The sequence below is a fragment of the Salmo trutta genome, chromosome 15 (genome assembly GCF_901001165.1).
Source record: "Salmo trutta chromosome 15, fSalTru1.1, whole genome shotgun sequence".
NCBI lineage: Eukaryota > Metazoa > Chordata > Actinopteri > Salmoniformes > Salmonidae > Salmo > Salmo trutta.
Window position 1 is genome coordinate 12,431,145 of NC_042971.1, and position 13,630 is coordinate 12,444,774.

Sequence of the window (13,630 nt, forward strand, 5' to 3'; positions counted from 1 at the left end):
TTGGGAAGGAGGAGGGCTTAGATGTATTATTATTCTGTATGCAGACAGACAGGCAGGCACACACTAGTGTGAAAACACATAAGCCCTGATACTCACACGCACGCACGCACGCACACACGTGCACACACACAAACATGCGCACATGCGCGCGCACACACACACACACACACACACACACACACACAGGGTTCTAAGGGGCTTGCAGAAAGACCATTTTATTCTGCAATGATACTGTATGGGGTGGAAACAGCCTCGAGGAAGCCAAGACTGAGATCAATAATCTGACTGCTTTAATTAAAGCTTCTGCTTCCAGGACACACAACCACAGCAACAGTCTGTTGACTGAAACCTCTCTCTATTTGCCTGTTCCATGTATAAATACACCACCGACCAAACCCATTTCCAATCCAATGCCTCTGTATTATAGTGGTGATGATTGAGAGAAACATACACTACATGACCAAAAGTATGTGGACACGTGCTCGTCGAACATCTCATTCCAAAATCATTAATATGGAGTTGGTCCCTCCTTTGCTGCTATAAGAGCCTCCACTCTTCTGTGAAGGCTTTCCACTAGATGTTGGAACATTGCTGCGGGGACTTGCTTCCATCCAGCCACAAGAGCATTAGTGAGGTCGGGCACTGATGTTGGGCGATTAGGCCTGGCTCGCAGTCGGTGTTCCAATTCATCCCAAAGGTGTTCGATTGAGGTTATGGCTCTGCGCAGGCCAGTCAAGTTCTTCCACACCGATCTCGACAAACCAATTCTGTATGGACCTCGCTTTGTGCACGGGGGCATTGTCATGCTAGAACAGGAAAGGGCCTTCCCCAAACTGTTGCCACAAAGTTGGAAGCACAGAATCGTCTAGAATGTCATTGTATGCTGTAGCGTTAAGATTTCCCTTCCCTGAAACTAAAACAGCCCCACACCATTATTCCTCCTCCACCAAACTTTACAGTTGACACTATGCATTGGGGCAGGTAGTGTTCTCCTGGCATCCGCCAAACCCAGATTCGTCCGTCGGACTGCCAGACGGTGAAGCCTGATTCATCTCTCCAGTGAACGCGTTTCCACTGCTCCAGAGTCCAATGGCGGCGAGCTTTACACCACTCCAGCCGACACTTAGCATTGCGCATGGTGATCTTAGGCTTGTGTGCGGCTGCTTAGCAGTGGAACCCCATTTCATGAAGCTCCTGACAAACAGTTATTGTGCCGACCTTGCTTCCAGATGCAGTTTGCAACTCGGTAGTGAGTGTTGCCAACGAGGACAGGCAATTTTTATGCGCTTACGCGCTTCAGCAATCGGCGGTTCCGTTCTGAGGGCTCTTGTGGCCTACTGCTTCGCGGCTGAGCTTTTGTGAGCGTGTTCGTGTTTGCGCGCACTGTGTACACACACAAGAAGTGTGATCTCAGAATAATCAGTAAATCGGTCATTGGGAATGCATACTGCAGAGTATTCCAGCACAACACTTGTATTAGCATCCCTCCTCTCATAACAGGACACCTGCTTCTAAGCTGTGAGAACCACAGCGCCACTCATCGAAAACACGCAGACAATAAGTACCTAATTATAACACACAATCGCTCCTGTGGATGCCGTCGTAATTGCACGACCTGGGGAAGGAGCCCGATTGGAACACGCAGGGTTCCACAGAGAACATGGCCGGGGTTTGCCTCCGAGTCGGCTCTGACGTTCAACCTGCCCCCTGTGCCCACCTGGCTCCTGCTGCAGTGGCTATGGGGGAAATACTCCCCTGATGTGTTGTGTTCCCTCTCTCCCATCCCCCGTCTCTCTCTCTCTCTCTCCATCTCTCCATGACCCTCCTCCAACCACATCAAGCCCAGCGCCACCACCTCGGTCAGCGTGCTCTGTTCACCCAGGAGAGGTAGCTCGCTCCGCGGGCCTAGTTGTGCAGTGCTATGGTTACTAGCCATCTATCCTGCCCTTAAGCACTGGAGCACTCTGCATCTATGGGAACAGAAAAACGTCACGCAGGTCTTAATGATCTCACAGTCCCTGTAGAGGGACACAAAGCATGGAGAGTAAAGAGAGTAGAGAGATCACTACATAAAACACAGCGAGACTCGTGATCCAGACTAACCGCATGCAGCACTAATGGAGCAGACTAGAAAAAGAAAGGAGAGTTCCTCTTCTTAAACAACACACATCCGTGATTACAAATGCAGAGCACAAAGTGGTGGGCTCTGGGTGGCCTAATTGAATTTATAGCAAATAGGATTGAGCCATACGCCGATTTGGCCAGCTGCCACGGTGAGGAGGAGCAGGGGGACACGTTCGCCTGGAGCAGGAGAACCTGCGAGTCCTGCGGTAAAAAGCACCCTGCCAGCTCCAAATGAAATAACCACTCCTGATAGGCCAGCTCTGGATCTGAACTACTGACCTGGAATCAGCTTGCAGAGTCACTGTACTGTATAGAAACATGCGTTGCAACAAGACCTCACTGACTGCAGAACTGTCAAAACTGCCCTCCTGAATAACCGGGGGACATGACTGTTAAAGTATAGAAAGTTGCAGGCAAAGACCTATTTTGAAGAAGAAAACTGAAAAAGCTAATCATGAGGGCGTGATTTTTGTGGGTTTGATTGGTGATGTTTTCTCCTCAGGTAATGAGGTTTCAGAGGTTGCCTTATGGAGAATGTTCTTATAGCAGTAACATCGTCTGAATTTAGCTACGAGAGGGGAATTCTTTTGGAAGTAAGTTCCGTCAAGCCCCTGTCGGCTCAGACACCTCGATACGCTCCACAAACTGCAGTTTGGAAGAGAGCCAACTCGTCTATTTTAGGCAGGGGGGTTTGGAGCTGCAAGGTAGAGCAAAATAGAAGACAGGAAGGAGAGAGGTGAGAGAGGGTGGAGGAGAGGGAAATACACGGTGAACAAAATATAGGTCGCACACTCACAGGATGGAAAATGGATTTAGTGAGAATCCGAGAATTCTCCATAATAATGCAGATTTCAGAAACAGCCAGAATGAGATGGACTGAGAGAGAAAAGAAAGAGAGAGAGAGAGAGAGAGAGAGAGAGAGAGAGAGAGATAAAGGCCAGGCTGGGGGAGAGCGGATTAAAAGCAGCCTGCAGGAGGATAATCAAATAGTCCTTCTTAAAACATGATGACTACTGCATCTCTCCCTCCCTCCCTCCCTCCCTCCCTCCCTCCCTCCCTCCCTCCCTCTCTGAGGAAAGTCCGCCACAGTCAGAATGTTTGTAAATGATGATGCCAGATGATTTAAAAAAATGGTCGAGTTTATTTTAAACCTAGTCCTCTCACTAGTCCCCAGTTACAATCCTTATTTTAGTCCTGTGCTGGGATCCACAAAACCACAAACAATAACAGCTACAGAATCACATATAACATACAATAACATGGCATTGGTTTGATATCGCTGTGAAACACAGTTCTGTGTAGGCCTACATGTTGGACACTAAATCAAGAAGATAAAATGTAAAATAATTCAGACATTATTTATGACCATACCAAGTCATAATACCAGCACACATTTCTGATGCATGGCTAAAAGGATATGGCTTTTCCCTACAGCCTAGTCCTGTATACTGATCCTGTAACAGAGGAAGTACATCTGATTTGTCTTTTCCCTGCAGCCTAGTCCTGTATACTGATTCTGTAACAGAGGAAGTACATCTGATTTGTCTTTTCCCTGCAGCCTAGTCCTGTATACTGATTCTGTAACAGAGGAAGTACATCTGATTTGTCTTTTCCCTACAGCCTAGTCCTGTATACTGATCCTGTAACAGAGGAAGTACATCTGATTTGTCTTTTCCCTACAGCCTAGTCCTGTATACTGATCCTGTAACAGAGGAAGTACATCTGATTTGTCTTTTCCCTGCAGCCTAGTCCTGTATACTGATCCTGTAACAGAGGAAGTATATCTGATTTGTCTTTTCCCTACAGCCTAGTCCTGTATACTGTTCCTGTAACAGAGGAAGTACATCTGATTTGTCTTTTCCCTACAGCCTAGTCCTGTATACTGATCCTGTAACAGAGGAAGTACATCTGATTTGTCTTTTCCCTACAGCCTAGTCCTGTATACTGATCCTGTAACAGAGGAAGTACATCTGATTTGTCTTTTCCCTACAGCCTAGTCCTGTATACTGTTCCTGTAACAGAGGACATTTACTGTATCTGTGATCCATCCAGATCAGATGATGACAGAGTGACCTGTCCCACGGTCCTCATGCGCTCTCTAATCTCAGAAATCGCTCACTGGGTGGCGTGACACGCCAGACGCGACATTCATCGTCAATACATCTGACTTGTTGACAGCGGACACATCCGCCCAGCGTGACCGGTCCAGTCCTACGTTTTGTTCATGTTTTCCTACCCTACCCTTTGTTCTCTTCATTTCTTATTCAATGCGAGCCGAGAAATCAATAGCCAAAGCCTAATCCTTTAGAAAACCCTCCCCCGAACTCAAACGGCCTCTGTCACCTTAATGAATTTATAGGAAAGTGACACACACTTCCTGTTGTGCACAAAAATTAGAAAAGCAAGGCAATTAAAAAAAAAAAAAAAAACCTGGTGAAAGATTACTTAAAGGCAGCAATACATTTCAGGTGAAGACCTCCGGCTCCATTTCGTCAATGAAGCCGATATACGTTTCAGCTCATAAACAGCGGCCGTTCTGGTTATGTCGCCTCAACGCCTCATTAAACCCCTCCACCGCTTCCTCCCAGTCACATTCGCAATGACTTGCGGTACCTAGTAAGCAAATTACTAGGCAATCAATCAAAATGACATTAAGGCTTGTGACAGATCGACTCCAATAAAAGAAGCAGGTTCACGCTTCCCCTATTTGGTCTATTCATAGATGACCAAGAAAGGAAACGAAGGCAAGTGAGGCCACCAGCAGATGAACCGAGACAATTGAACTGCGTGACTTAACCTTTTGTTTCAACAGTTTTTTTGGATCATTCTCTGACTAAATGACACCCTCTCTGTGAAAGAACGCACATGTTGCAGGGACCGGCAGGTAGACCAGATATTGTCAGACACTTGTCAATCAAAAGGTCAGGAGGACTTGATACACGGCATTTGATCTCTAATGAAAACCTCCCTCCACCAGCTGTGTACGCGGCAACAACAACAAAAAACCTCCCCAGTTCCTTTACTGTCCAGGGCTGTGTCTCAAATCACACCACGTCTATGACAGTGGTAGTGAACCTGGAGGCAGTGATTGTCTATCGCCTGTGAACAGGACTCGGGGGGGATCCAGGAGGACTAGTTAGTAAATGCTTCGTGCCAGACAGACACAGGCAGCTCCCTAGACCCCCCAGCAGACACTTCGGCCCCTCTCCAACTGCTGCACAGAACACTGAACCTCCCCAAATAGAACATGTGCACATCATGTCTGAGCCTAAACAGAACAGGATCTAATCTTTCCTATTCTGTAATTCCCTTTTACGCGATGATTCTACAGAGCACCGCGCCAGGCTAAGCTGTCCAAATATTCAATCAGGATCCCGACTAAAGCTTCCAGAGGGGAATGGTGGTGGTACTGTACTGACTGGAAGAGCACGCTGGGAAATGTTCTCGTCACTAAGTCCCTGGGAACTCAAGCATAAGGACGGGAACTTACTTGAGATGTTTTAAAGCTTTGAAGTGAGTTAAATCATGGAGAGTGTTGGATCAAATTAGGATCTACAATGTAGTGGTTATATCCCCACTGTTGAGAGAGAGTGAGACACACACAGAGACAGACAGAGACAGACAGAGAGAGACACAGAGACAGACACAGAGACAGAGAGGAGAGAGCGACACAGAGACAGACAGACATGGAGACAGACAGAGAGGAGAGACACAGAGACAGACAGAAAGGAGAGACAGAGAGTGACAAAGAGACAGACAGACATGGAGACAGACAGAGAGGAGAGACACAGAGACAGACAGAAAGGAGAGACAGAGAGCGACAAAGAGACAGACAGACACAGAGAGAGACAGAGACAGAGACCGACAGAGAGGAGAGACAGAGAGAGACACAGAAAACAGAGGAGAGACAGAGAGAGACACAGAGACAGACAGAGAGACAAAGATACAGACAGAGAAGAGAGACAGACAGAGACAAAGATACAGACAGAGAAGAGAGACAGAGAGAGACAAAGATAGACAGAGAGGAGAGACAGAGAGAGACAAAGATAGACAGAGAGGAGAGAGAGTAGTTATAGCAACAGTAAAAAAGGAACAATAGACAGCCCCCTCCTAGCTGCTCCTACTCTCTCCAGTAAGTGTTGTGAATGAGCTGGTGTCTGCCTGTCTGTCTGTCTGTCTGTCTGTCTGTCTGTCTGTCTGTCTGTCTGTCTGCCTGGTTCAGCTCTCTGCAGAGGGAGCTTAATAGCGGCACCATATGGCCAGCTCACGGCAGTAGCCACACACTCTAAACGGAGACCTGTTGTTTTCTCCCCGCCACCGCCCACAGGAGAAACAGACGGACGTTCCTCTGACGGGGGCTAAGGGCATTCTGGGGATCAGGCAGACGGGACCGTGGCTGGGGGTGTCCCGGCCCCAGCTGACTCTGCCTGCGCCCCTGTGATCGCCCAGTCACCATGACAACTGTGTCAGTGCAACACGAGAAGGCACGCACGGCCCCTCATCAAACAAACAAAGGTGCTCTACTCTACTGTCATTGGGAGATGCTTTATACTGTATGAGCGTCTACGCATTTTCAATAAGGTACAGCCACGTATGATATGCAACAGGCTCGTGGATCGAGCAAACAAGGATATTTTTTGATTAGCTCTGTAGGACCTTTTCACAGCTCAACGCCACATCAATGACCTTAGTGCCCTTCAGTGTCAGGTTTAAATTGCATCCAAAGCCTTGGGCTTAACTGGTTGGTCCGATCTCCCAGTTAGATCGTCCCCTCAGCTCATTTTACAGCACGAGCAGCTTTTCATTCTCATTCAATACAGCCGATTGGATGCCATTCTGCGGGCTTGTCTCATTGTATACACAGTGAATGATCATTACTGAGGTTCCAAATAGAGCAATTTTTATTCATGCAAACCCCCTACCAAATACACACGCATGCAGGCAGGAAAGCACGTACACACACACACACACACACACACACAAAGCACGCGCACCCGCGAAACACACACGCAAAAACGCAAGCAAGCACTACACACATACATATAAACACACACACAGAAATCAGAATAATCTCTTCCAGGATATGGGCCGTGGGAGGACGTCAAGCAAGAAATCACAGCTTATCCTTTAACACCGTCTTTCGTTGTCAAACACATCTGTTCTGTACAACCTGTGTGTCTGAGGCTGCAGTCACATGGTGGAGCCAAGTCTTACCCTACAGCACCATCAACTGGACAGTCTGAGCTATTACACCAGTAATATGGGAACGAAGCTCAGCTCCAACCGGTATAGGAAATTAGCACCCAGACATCATATTAATTATTCAATAACCAAAAGTAACATTTGCTTTGACGTTTAAGTTAATTCCATAGAGTGTCTACAAGATATATACTTGGGTAACAGGGTATTAACTAGAAAAAAGATAATATGTAAAATAAAATACCTGTGCATAGGTGAAAGCAATATTATGCTATTTTACAAAGGGTTGCATGGCATGATTTGATCCTATGTCCAGGTAAATACGACCCCCCCCCCCCCCCACACACACACACACACAATAATGTTCAGAATGTTGAGTCAGCATCTAAAAACAAGGACAAAACCAGTTTGAGTCTCAGAGCATAAGGAGGGTGTGTCATGCATACCCACAGTCCAGCAGACATTGGTGTTTAATGTGTCGCAGACAGACTTTTACCATAATTGCACATCTCACAGCAGCAGTAGTGGCCTCCATAAAGGGGTAGAGAATGAGGGCAAATGACTGGGACTGGGGATGTTCACATCAAGAGGGCTGGCCCAGACAGGCTAATTTGACATCAGAGTTAGTGGCAGCCAAGCAGGCAGGCAGGTCTGTGGTCTCAGAGAGCGAGAGCGAGAGAGAGAGAGAAAAAGAGAGAGACTTCCACAGGGCTCAAAGATACAGATAAATCAGGAAAAAAAGTGCTGTGTTAAGGGAAATCAGCAGAAAATGTACTCGGTTGGACACTCAGGGCTGGCTCCAGGCATAAGCGACATAAGCTGTTGCTTAGGGCCCCCGGCCCATAGGGGGCCCCCATCCCAAAAAAAGTATAATATATATACACTGCTCAAAAAAATAAAGGGAACACTTAAACAACACCTCCTAGATCTGAATGAAAGAAATAATCTTATTAAATACTTTTTTCTTTACATAGTTGAATGTGCTGACAACAAAATCACACAAAAATAATCAATGGAAATCCAATTTATCAACTCATGGAGGTCTGGATTTGGAGTCACACTCAAAATTAAAGTGGAAAACCACACTACAGGCTGATCCAACTTTGATGTAATGTCCTTAAAACAAGTCAAAAGGCGGAGGTAGCGGAGGTAGCGGTCCTGCTGCTGGGTTGTTGCCCTCCTACGGCCTCCTCCACATCTCCTGATGTACTGGCCTGTCTCCTGGTAGCGCCTCCATGCTCTGGACACTACGCTGACAGACACAGCAAACCTTCTTGCCACAGCTCGCATTGATGTGCCATCCTGGATGAGCTGCACTACCTGAGCCACTTGTGTGGGTTGTAGACTCCGTCTCATGCTACCACTAGAGTGAAAGCACCGCCAGCATTCAAAAGTGACCAAAACATCAGCCAGGAAGCATAGGAACTGAGAAGTGGTCTGTGGTCTCCACCTGCAGAACCACTCCTTTATTGGGGGTGTCTTGCTTATTGCCTATAATTTCCACCTGTTGTCTATTCCATTTGCACAACAGCATTTGAAATTTATTGTCATTGTGTTGTTTTAGTGTTCCCTTTATTTTTTGAGCAGTATATTTTGGAGAACTCAATCAGGGTATTAACTTACTGTTGAGCGTTATACTGAAAAAATGTATAAATGCAACATGGAACAATTTCAACGATGTTACTGACTTACAGTTCATATAAGGAAATCAGTCAACTGAAATAAATTTGTTAGGTCCTAATCTATGGAGTTCACATGGCTGGGCAGGGGTGTAGCCATGGGTGGGCCTGGGAGGGAATAGGCCCAGCCACTTGGGAGCCAGGCCCAGCCAATCAGAATATTTTTTTCCCCATAAAAGGGCTTTATTAAAGACCGAGCTATCCAGGTGGGTGGTCTCAGACGATCCCGCAGGTGAAGAAGCCGGATGTGGAGGTCCTGGGCTGGCGTGGTTACACGTGGTCTGCGGTTGTGAGGCCGGTTGGATATACTGCCAAATTCTCTAAAACGACGTTGGAGGCGGCTTATGGTAGTGAAATTAACATTCAATTATCTGGCATTAGCTCTGGTGGACATTCCTGCCATGCACAACATTTGAAAGAAATAAGCTGTTTGTGCATATGGAACATTTCTGGGATCTTTTATTTTAGATCATGAAACATGGGCCAACACTTTACATGTTGCCTTTACATTTTTGTTCAGTATAGAATAGTAGAATACACAAGGTGCACGTTAGGAAATTTGGTTGTGCATCAGCAGTTTCTCTCTTGTTTTGTCACTGACAGTCACTCAATTAGCCATGTCAGCTAACAATTTTTAGATTGGTTAGTTAGTCTAGCCAGTTATCTAAACTTGTAGTAATCATGGCCGAATACTGTGCCCAGGGACCCTGACCACCAGTGATTTTGTTCGTCACTTTCACCCAGATATTATTAAGATGACATAAGTCATGACAAAGTGTAGAATTGCAGGAAATTAGCATCAAAACTGAAAATAAATTCTCTCCACCCCATGGCAAAATTGGTCGAATTGCAGTAAATTAGTTCTAAAATTGCACCATCTTCTCTCCGCCCCATAGCAAAATGTGTAGAACAGCAGGAAATGAACTTAAAAAATGTAACGTTTCTCTCTGCCATCAAGAGTGGCAGGGGGGGCACCAAAAGGCTAGAGCCGGCCCTGGGGACACTATTTTTAGAAACATTGACCACACAGCTTCCTGTATACACTATGAGGGGGGTTTGGATTAGAACACAATGTTGTATTGAAGGTTTTTCCACTATGTGGAGGAGAGATACAAGAGGATGAGAAAAAGAGAACTATGAGAAAAACAAGGAAGAGGAACATTGAGATCAAATGTGTAAAATAACTGTCTTGTTGAACAACTGTATGAGAGAATCACATGATGCGCATTCCCAGCCAGTTGTCTCTCTAACATGGCCATTACCCGCCACTTGTCAGCTGAATCTCTCAGCTCTTATCCTGCACTTTCACAATTCAACATCAACAACAGCATCAAATCCCCCTGCCATGACTGCTCTTCTTTCTCTCCTCCCCCCCCCCTCCCCCTCGGGACTTACATTCTAACCCTCCTGGAATCTTGGAGGTAATATGATCCAGATCCACCACAGGCCACAACAGACCAGGTCTGACATGATGTTGCCTGCCCGACATGTCTGGCCTGTCCTGGGTGTAAATCCCTCTTTAGCATGGATGAGTGGCCCAGGTTATGAGCTCAGTACAGGCAGTGGGCTGTGGGTGGGTATGGATGGAGCAGCAGTGGGAGAGGGGACTGGGGAGCTTCATGTGGAAATGGGCCGGAATAGATGAGGTGTAAGTGAGTGTTGCCAGCCACGTGCTGCTGGATAAAGCAGGTCAGTCAGGTTGCTCGCCTCGTGTTGCACAGCTGGGTGACAGATAAAGGCATGAGTCAGACCATCGATAGCAGGCAGGGGTGGCAGGGGCAAAGGAGAGGGGGTTAGAGCAGTAACACACAACGCTGGTGTGGTTCACAAAACAAAGTCAACCCCCCATGGGGACCAGGCAGCACAGGCTCAGCCAACGTCACTCTACAGATGATTGGTTTGTTCCTGTTTGCCAATAACATGGCCACCTACTCAGCAGGAGAGAGAGAGAACACAACAACATGTAAATACACTACCAATAAAATAACTCAAGTTAAGAGCCATTGAGAACAGCCAGGAAGGCAGAAACACACAGACCAGCACTATTTTTCTCTCTCTTCTTATGAATTCCTCTGCTTTATGGATGATGACAGATACAGATTGCTGTATCCGAGCCCTAAGCAACCGAGAAGAAGGCACTTCCAGAGGCACGGCACATGGGTAGTTGCCTTAGTGTAAGAAAGGAACTTTCAAGTGTGATATCAAACAAATCTGTAAAACAGACGCCACAACAACACCATCAATCAAAGCTAAGAAGAACATATTTTTAAGCAAGTAACAGCAGCATCAAAAGACCCCCAGCTAGCACACAACGTTCTTAGAACCATATGTTTCTTAGAGCTAGGTTAGAGTGTGATTGTTCTATGGTTATTTTGCATACAACCTTACCCACAACTTTCTGGGAATGGTGCAGGATAGTTGCTTGGCTCTGGAACATTCTCAGCACATTTACAGAACTTGAGAAAAATACATTATTTTGTTGGTATTTCATTGCTTTAAAAATAAAATTTCCTAACAGTTCAAACATGGTTAGATTTAATTTAAATGTTGGTAATGTTCTAGGAACGTTCTCCAACTGGTTTTACATTGGAAATGTTCTCAAATAGTTCAGAGAACGCTAAGAAACAGCAATCTTCTGTGAGAATTTCAGTACTTCGTTTTTTACAGGTTTCACCATGGTTCTATTTAAAGTCATGTTCTCACATTGTTCTGAGAATTTTAAGAAACAACGTTCTTCTGTGGGAATTTATGTACTTCAGCATAACGTTTCTTACAGGTTTCCTCATGGTTCTATTTAAAGTAATGTTCTCAGATTGTTCAGAGAAAGATAAGAAAACTTTCCATAAAAACCACAAAACTTTGGCAACGTTCAGTGAACATTCTAAGAATGTTATTTAAAAACATACTGTATACGTTCCGTCGTCAGCATCAACAAAACTCTATATCCCGTATCTTGTTAAGTGTGTTCAGGTGTGTTGGCCGCGCCCACTAATTGGCCACACCTGATCTTAATGAGTGCCTGTTTCCTTTGAAATAGGGTCTGTTTGAATAGACTAAAATGAACAGCTTTGTATGAGTTAAAAAACATGGCATGCTAGCTCCATCCTGGTGGCACAGAGGACTAATTCCATGGATAGATAAGAAAATATTACAGGGTTGAATCTCACTGATGCTGTGCCACATAAAAAATGTGTTTCACGATTAATGCCTAAGGAAAGGAAATTCCATGTGTCCTATCTGTGCTTGGAGTTCAAAACAGTTAACAAAAACTAAGCTAGCAGTGTTATTACACATTTTATTGAAAGATGTTCTCAGAATGTTATATAATTACCTTCAAATAACTTAGAATTTCCGTTTTCAGACCGGTAATAAAACCTCTCAGGAAAACTTTCAGAGAGAGACTAGTCAAGTACCATATCACCTCCACCCTAGCTGATACCCTAGACCCACTCCAATTTGCTTACCGCCCCATTAGGTCCACTGACGATGCACACTGCCCTATCCCCTTTGGACAAGAGGAATACCTATGTAAGAATGCAGTTCATTGACTACAGCTCAGCATTTAACACCATAGTACCCTCCAAACTCGTCATTAAGCTCGAGACCCTAGGTCTCGACCCTGCCCTGTGCAACTAGGTCCTGGACTTTCTGACAGGCCGCCCCCAGGTGATAGGAAACAACATCTCCACCCCGCTGATGCTCAACACTGGGGCCCCACAAGGCTGCGTTCTCAGCCCTCTCCTGTACTCCCTGTTCACCCATGACCGCGTGGACCTGCACGCTTCCAACTCAATCATCAAGTTTGCAGACGACACTACAGTGGTAGGCCTGGTTACCAACAACGATGGGCCCTCGGAGTGTGGTGTCAGGAAAATAACCTCTCACTCAATGTCAACAAAACAAAGGAGATGATCGTGGACCCCGCAACAGAGCCATCCTTATGTGTGAGGGTGCGTGTGCATGATAGTGATATAAAATATATGCCATAGTTTCCTTTTTCATGATCACAATCTTGTAAAACCCGAACCCTCCAAGATCCCCCCCACAGTTCCCCAATAGCTGTCCCTCAACCATATGAGACCCCTCCCACAGTCCCCCCACCCAGAAGAAAAATAAATAAAATTAATTCCATTCCCCACCCCCAACAACCCCCCCAATGCACCAACAACCAAGAGAATGAACTAAAGAGAAAAAAGGAAAAGACAGAAGAAAACAGCAAACAACAATGCAAAAAAAATAACCAAAATAATAAATTTAAAACAAAGGACATCAAGGACAACTGAAATCATAACAGGGGCTGCTATTCATTATTTTTACCCATTTTATAAGAGAATCACAGAAATTGAAAAAAATACAGGCATTTATAAATAAAATCCAGTCTTACTTTATCAAATGCCTTTTCAAAATCCGCTATAAATACCATTCCTGGATTCTTATATGTTTCATGATGTTCTATTATTTCTAGTAGTAAAAAACCTGTCTGATCAGGATGAACAATACCTGGTAAAACCCTTTTAATTCTGAGTGCTATGCATTTTGCTAGTATTTTTGCATCACAACATTGAAGTGTAAGGGACCTCCAGTTTTTTAGATAGACCGGGTCTTTATATTTGCCATCTGGGTCTTGT

At 45.4% G+C, this 13,630-nt stretch overlaps 1 protein-coding gene across 1 annotated transcript in view; it reads right to left on the reverse strand.

Moving 5' to 3' along the window:
- Positions 1 to 13,630, reverse strand: part of LOC115148498 (serine/threonine-protein phosphatase 2A 55 kDa regulatory subunit B beta isoform) — a 91,794-nt gene that overhangs the window by 58,094 nt on the left and 20,070 nt on the right. The gene's annotated exons all lie outside the window — the stretch shown is intronic.